The sequence below is a fragment of the Syzygium oleosum genome, unplaced genomic scaffold, assembly GCF_021117445.2.
Source record: "Syzygium oleosum isolate NSW1041296 unplaced genomic scaffold, Sole_v2.1 Sole_v2.31, whole genome shotgun sequence".
NCBI lineage: Eukaryota > Viridiplantae > Streptophyta > Magnoliopsida > Myrtales > Myrtaceae > Syzygium > Syzygium oleosum.
In genome coordinates, this window is record NW_026607515.1 from 1,772,476 (window position 1) to 1,780,390 (window position 7,915).

At 39.7% G+C, this 7,915-nt stretch overlaps 1 long non-coding RNA gene across 1 annotated transcript; it reads left to right on the forward strand.

Annotated features, from left to right (window-relative positions):
• Nucleotides 1–4,104: 4,104 nt before the first annotated feature.
• On the forward strand, nt 4,105–5,890 carry LOC130135356 (uncharacterized). Its single transcript, XR_008814770.1, has 2 exons — nt 4,105–4,852; nt 5,015–5,890. It is a non-coding gene; the product is annotated as an uncharacterized LOC130135356 (long non-coding RNA).
• Nucleotides 5,891–7,915: the final 2,025 nt, after the last annotated feature.

Below are 7,915 nucleotides of genomic sequence, written 5' to 3' on the forward strand. Positions count from 1 at the left end.
GCCTTGGTTTTCGACCTAATATATGTTTGTGGTATTGAATGTGTCCATTGTGAAAGTTTTTTGCAATCTAATGAATGACTATTGGTGCAAGATTTGTAAGAGAAGTCCTGCAAGAAAAGCTATGAGGAATGGGTATAGCGTTAGCAGTGTTGCAGCTAAGAGAGAAGTGCTGCAAGAAAGGTTATCAGTACATTCGTCCATATAAATGGATCAGAATAACCTAATCACTATAAGAAAATACAACCAGGGCAAAGAGTGAAGAGAATTTAGGGTTACTTCCCGCAAAGAGATTTCACTATGTTTTTAGGTTACAACCCAACGAACTTCCTGATGAAAGAAAAAGATAAGAAAAGCAAAATATATATATGCCCCAAACGGCCCAAAACCTAAACCTATATGAAATCTCTTAATCTCGCACTATACGGCCAACCCAAACCCGTTGAGTGGGCGGAACCAGGGCAACCGGCACGAAGACGCGGCAGGGATCTGCACGCCCCCACACATTGTTTGGAATCGGGAATCGAGACCGGTTCTCATGGTCTATTCGGTCATATTCACGGTTCTACCGGGACCCATGCTCACCTCTAATAAAAAGTATTGAGATTCTTATTCCACATTCCTACCATGAAAAAACTATAGAATAAAAGAAAAACCAACTCCATCGCCACCGCTGCCATCATCATTGATTGGCACCGCTGGCCATCGTTTTTCGATTGGTGATACCCGATAGCTGTCATCGATCGTCAATTGCCACTCGCCAGCACTGATCATCAATTGCCGGTCGCCTCGTCGTTGAGAAGTATTCTTTCCTAAAGGCCAAAACTTTTATCGTTCAAAAAGGAATTTTAAAATTAAAAAATGATATTACGTGGAATGAGAATCTATTCGAGTATTCTCGTTCATGATATCAAAAGATGTTTCTAGTGATATGAACAGGATTGAGACTGTGAACTCAAACCCATCTCAAACACTAACATGATTCGTGCAACGTGATTGAAACCTACTATAATGCTAAATATTCATATCATGCATCATCTAATTAGGGTTTCGTCACAAAGAAAAATTTGTGATTACAATCCTATTCCTTATCTGAGCTTTTCGGCGCTTAGTACTGGTCAATCTCGCCATGTTAAGGACACCACGAATCTTAACATGTCAAAGAAGTGACATAAAAAAAGCGTCTGACTTGTGCATGCCATTTTTTAAACAAATCTGTAAGTACCATTACTTTTATATTTTGTACTTGATGTTATGTTCACACTGAGATTGGGCCGTTCTTATGCCGCGAGGCCGATGTTTATCTATGTTGGGATAGAATATGGACCTATGCTCTTCAGTAATCTCTTTGTATTGGCCAATAATTTGTTTTTGTCTTACTCTTCTCTTCTATGCACAAGTGTGCACGGGATTAAACTCTGGACCTGGTACTTTCCAGCCCCACCTCCCAATCCCTTTACCAGCAGGGTCCATGCCTACTGGCATATCGGCCAATAAATTTGACCTGCCAGTCACTCTAAACTTTCCTGTTGCAAGATTCTCCTCTCGCACCCTAGATATTTTTTTACCCGCACCTCAAGTCAAGCGCTGAGTCGACGGCACCCAAACTAAAAAATCTGAGGGCACAGCGAAAAGGAGATCAAAACCTAGACGCAATGTGTCGGAGGATTCAAAAGAAAAAGGAGAAAGAACATGAATAGGCATAAGCCAGTGAAAAGGTTGCAGAAGAGAAATGGAACTTCTGGTGCAAATGGAGCTGTTGCGATCCCTGGGTTTAAAAGAGAAGCCAACAGGGGCGACCCCAGGTGAACCGAATCAAGGGGACACATGGATGTGAGTGCATGGGGGACGTACCATAATGGGCACGCGCGTGGGATGTGACGTGCCAATGTGCCATCTCATATTTGTCTCAGCACATCACATGACCTTGTCTCTATGCGTGAACAGTCCACCATGTCTGTGACTTCAGATTTGAGAGGGCACCAGCTTACTTAACTTACATTGTTTATCACAAGATGGTTAGGTTATTATTTTTATGATGTTTGTGTAAAACTAGCCGTGAAGTATGTTGCTGTCATTTTCATTTACTTTCCACTGGATACACTGAGTTAAAACAGGTCGCTTGCACATGTTTGCTTCTGCCAATAGTTTTTTAGAACGGTCGAGTCTTTGTAGTTCCAATCATGCTATGTATGGAGTAAGAGTCGGATGCAAAGAGAGAGGACTTTTGCGGATTCAGAGATCAAACTCTCGAATTCCCCGCACTTGAAGCATATAGAAACGATCATTTTAACTTAATTATAATGCGTCTCGACATCTAAATAACAGTACTTCGTTGTTTCGCTTTGCAAAGGAAAAGGGAAGGTTCATTTTTCGCAACCTTTACTAGATTCCGTGTGCTAAATGTTTATTGGGACATAGATTGAGAGGTCCAACTCTCGAATTCCCCTCACTAGAAGTGTATAGGAATGATCATTTGAGCTTATTTATAACGCGTCTCGACACCTAGGTAATAGCAATTCACAGCTTCGCTTTGCAAAGGAAAAGGAAAAAAGGTTCATTTTTCTCGACCTTTACTAGATTCCGTGCGCCGATCGTTTATAGGGACGAACGGGCAACTAGCAAGCTGCACATTTAGCAAATAAGATTAAAATGGAGAGTGAATCTACACCCATCTGATTGGGAGGGTTAATCAATTCATAATTTGTGTGCCTCTTTCGGTTAATAAGCATTGATTCTCGATTAGTTTTGGGATGAGGATAAGATGGCATCCAAGCATTAAAGATAAAGATGATAAAGAGGGAAGTGGGGAAGAGAATAGGCATCGTTTTCGTGGGAATGGACTGGTGTCTTGCTCCTTCCTAGCAGCATTTGTTGTTTGATTGCAACCCTTAGCTTCCCCGACAATAACTCAGTCTCACCTTTAGCCATTTTGAGGCAAAAAGAGGAGGAGCTAGCGGTGGCTATCGCCCCATTAACCACCGAGTGCTTGGTGCAATTTCTATTTATGTTCATTGTATTCTTAAAAAAGTTTCACTTTACATCTCTATATCGAGCCTCCTAAGCTCAAATCTTTCCAAATTCCTTAACCCGTATCCCTCGAGTGAGAACTCAGAGTCTACCGTTGCTCTCTTTGTTCGCCCAATTTGTCCGACCATTGAAAAACTACTCTTTGTCCATGACTTATTTCGAAGTTAATCAATTAGAATTTGTTGTCGCAATAACTGATTTATACGCATAATTAGATTTGGCACCTATGGATCGGTTGAGCATATAAGTGCTATCAAATATATCGTTTATGTAGATAAGTATCGCAAGGAACATATCACTTCATTTTGGCATTATGTTGTCGAAGTTGCTAATTCATTTCGCCTTTTTTTCCTAAAAGTTTTACTGGACTTTAGGATAAAGCTCTTAGAGCAAATGATTATAAATTATTCAACAACAATTGAACAAAACCATGATTAACATATCTTAACTTATTTTAGATCACTTAAATATAAAAAAAGGAGTTTTTTTATGGGTGATCCGTTAGGATTGGGGGCACAAACACAACGAAATAGAGAGTAAAGTCGATAAAAAAAATCGAGACACAAGTTTTATCCTAATTCACCCTTAAGCTAGGACTACATCCAACAGATAATTCCACTATAATTAGCATATCTCACCTTTTTCTTTATATATATAGACATTCAGTAATTATTTATAGGCCCAAACTCAAACTAACATTAAAATATGGGCTCAAATTATAAAAGTCATTTGACATTGCGGGGGACAACCCTCACCAATGTAGCTCCCGAACCCTTGCCCGCTCACTAGGGAGCGGGACCCCCATACTTTCTTATCAATTGAAAGTATGAATCACACCCCAATATAATTTGGATCATCAAGAATCATGTAACAACAATAAAAGTTAAGTGGCCAAAGTTTAAGAATATATGACTGGTAATAATGAGTTGCACTTACATTGCTCAGCATATTGCTCTGAGCAAATCCTCACAACTCGATGCATGTCGACGAATTGTATGATGTGCGTCATATTTTGCCGTTCGATAATTGAGACGCATCCCGATTAGTGCCACGGAATACCTACCAAAAATTCCACTCGTTCGCGTGCGCTTTTTGGCAGTCGTGATGTGAAGTCCCTCTTGGAGCCATTCCAAAGGAAAGACACTTCATCTCATCTCAAACAGTTGGGAAACGTATGCTTTCAAGTAGCTCTCCCTCTCCCACTTGGCTTAGAAGATAAGCTGTGTGCGCGTTCGCTTTTTTCGAGGGCTAATAATGCTTCGGATGCCACTTTTCCTGCATTCTACTTCACAAATTTAATGCCATTGACGACTAAATTTGCCACGCATGCCGCAGAAAAATCGCCAAACCATCCCTCTCGGTCACGCCAGTTGCGTGAACCCCCAAGAATATATACGCACCGGCAGCATCGCCTAAGCAACCCCCAAAAAGAAAGATCCCTTTTTCTTCCTTTTTCATCTTCCTTTGGATCAAGAACCGAGCTCCCCTCATGCTTTTGGATCTCCAGAGCTCGTTCTTGATCAGCCCAGGACTTCAAAAAAAACCCCACGATGGCTTCCCTATGGCCGTTTCTTGAATCTTGATCTTGACCTAGTTCTATAGTTATACAGTAAGGTTTTGGTTAGTGCAGGTGGAGAGTTCCAAAGGGATCGCATTGATCTGATCATCGAAGATACCTGAATTCGAATCAAAAGGTTCGATCTTTTCTTTTTCTCAGTGCCCGTGGATCAGATCATGCGCTCCCTTCGGAATTCTCCATCAGATTGCTCTAAAATTTCACATGGCTGTGTGCTAAATGGTCTCTCTCTCTCCCCCTCCTCTCAAGGTACGCCTTACATGTTCCTGCACTAGACTAGTTGATTGTAAGTTGTCTCAAGAATGATTTTGCACATGATCCGAGGTTTTACGTATCAATCTCTTAATTTATCTTTTTGTGAGCTTATAAAGTACATGACTGATTGCTAGTCCTGGATTTTTTTTTTTACAGAGTTCGGGTTTCTTTCTTGTTTGATTAGCCCAGGAGTTGTGTAATATCCTCGTCAGTCAATCCGTAGATAGGTTTATAACTTTAAATGAGGATCGCAGACTTGATCTTCGCGTAATTTCGCAAGATGAAATAGTCCTAGGTAATTAATTACGGTCTTGTTCTTGCTATAAAACCCTAAACAGGTCATCGTGAATTTAGCTTTTATCTTTTCCTGCTGCCTCAATTCTTGTTAGATCATCAAGAAAAAGGTACCAGGGAGCTCTCTTTTATGCTGGAAATAGTAATTGACCGGAATAAGGCATGTGCTCTGCGAGATTATGATCACCAATTGTATCAACTCTGATCATTCAGTAATTTCAAATTTATAAGACTGACATATACGTACTGCATCGGATCATTCGCTGTTTTTAAATTAATCATATCATATACCAAGTTTGACAACATCATCGTCGCTATGTTCCTGCATCCTTCATGCCCTGATCTATCAATTTCCGAAGCTCCCTTTAGACTTTCGGAAGCTCTCTTTTGTTGATTAATCTCTCGAACTCTACTGAAAAAATTCGACTCTTTCATTTTAATCAACTGTGTGGCCATCGACAGAACGCAATCAATCAACCACAAGTACTGGTTCGCTTACGAAAAAGAAGGAAAAGATCATGCATAAGAGTCGCTACTGCGTGACCTTGACAGACCATATAAAACCAAGTTTTGCTTGGATGTATGTCATTGCATGCATGGTAGTCGTGGAGCACATGTAGGGATGAGGGAGACAAAGCAATTCCATGATATCTTGGGTTTGCAGAAAGCTTTGAGAGACATGTTATCCCCTTTATGTTCTCGGATCTGTCAACACAGTGTTGAAGATATTGTTCTCTATTGTTCTTAAAAAAAAAAAAAGAGAGAGAGAGAAAATTCTTCTTGCCATTTGTTCCGTCTACAATTCTGCGCTACTTTTTATTACCTTTGACCACGCATTGCACGTGCATCGATATTGTTGATATGAATGAACAAATTGTCTCTGCATATTTATGTTGTTTTGTGCAAATAATACGTGACATAATGTCTGTGCCCACACACATATAGCTATGCATATATACATGGGCCATGTGCAAATACATGTCTCTATGTGTGTATGTGTGCCTAGTTGGTGCGTCCAAGCATGTGCTCGCTCATATACCTTTTGGTTCGAGATTTATCGGGTGGACTAAGGCTAGAATTCATGGATTGTTATTTTCTAATTAGTTCTCACTTAGTATGCTGGTGATTAAGCCAAAAATGCATATGGTTTCGAAATCTCTCGGGATACATATGAATTCACATTTCTCATTCCATGTCAAATTAATTTAGTGTGTTTTGCCCATGTAATACTTTTCTCGTGGTCCTTGATGCATTAGAGGTTCAAACTAACAATGTAGAAAGCATTGGGCAAACACCTAGCTCTCACGTACTGACTTACTATCCGATCGGACCACGTGCACCATTTATGTCATGTGGTCTTCCACGATGCGAAGGTTCGACACCATAATACAGCTTTACTGATCAACCAAAACTCTAGTGTGTGGAATGCCTTTCTAGAAAGAGTTTAGATTTAAGAGTAGATTACTATTTTTTTTGTATTGTTTCACGATTTATTTCTCATTGCACGTGACCATTGAATGTTATAGTTTGATTTCATTCTATTAGTAGCTTCAAACGCATTTTCCTTGTTTATTTATCTGTAATAATTTTCTTTCATACACAATTAGCATAAAAAGGCACGCAAAAAGGTGTGTGCAAAAAATAGGATACTTTGGGTTTACTTTATACTATAGAGAGATCAAAGAAAATCGACAAGTTCTACGCTATTACTACATACTCGAATTCCCAGATTTCTTCTATTTAACAAATTACATAGTTTCAAATTGCAAAAGACATCCTTAAAATCAAGTGAATTTTTCACTCCAAAATCAGAGAGAGAATTAGTAAAGGGTACTGCCCTTCGAACATGACAGATCATAAAATCATCTCCCAGTGAAGCCGCCATTTGCATTTTATACTGTCGAATGGATGTTGCGGGATTTGAAAACTCATTTTATTCGGAATGAACATGAGATTGAATTTTGTGGATTGGATGTTCTTTCATTTCCTCATGCGGCATAGAAAGAGGATATCTTCACCTTTGTTCTTGGAAAGCGAAAAGAAAGCTTTCTGCCATGAGACCTAAATTTTTAAATTTTTTGGGCCAACCAAGTGACCCTAAATCAAAACAGATTGTAATCTAATCTGCCTAGTTTCATTGGGCAGTATGAGGAAAAATACCATTTGAAGATCCATTTCAACTCTACGGGCCAACTTCAGCAAATGAGGAGCCTGCAGTTTCAGAAACGTGGGCTATGGTATTTCTTGCTGTCTCTCGGGCCCGAAAGGCCTGGAGTGACCTATATGCTGCCGAATGGGGAGATTACGTGGTAAAGGTGAGCTCGATTGGGTTTTTTTTTTTTTTTTTTTTTTTCAATAATGAGGTGTCGGGGACTCTTTGAGGATTCGACTATTCGCCGCTAGATATGACATGCTTCATCATGTAAGTGACCTTGTTACTATGGCTCGAAGAGCGAATTTCTCGCGTTTGATTTTTTGCGGTAATCGATTCTCTAGGTCCATGGGTTGTTGGCTGACCTCACTCTAGCTACCACTTAGAAATAGGTCCGAAGCGTTTTGGAAATTTTTTTATTTTTGTTCTCATACTTTCACTATTTTTCTAGATGAGGCCATGTACATTCAATTTTTCTAATCAAGTCATTTCATTTAAATGAATTTTACAATCAGGCCCCTCCGACTCAATATCAGGCCAAATTCCATTGATGTCGCCCCGACAAATGATGCTAGAGTGTGACATGGAATAAAAACTTTCTACTTGGACAC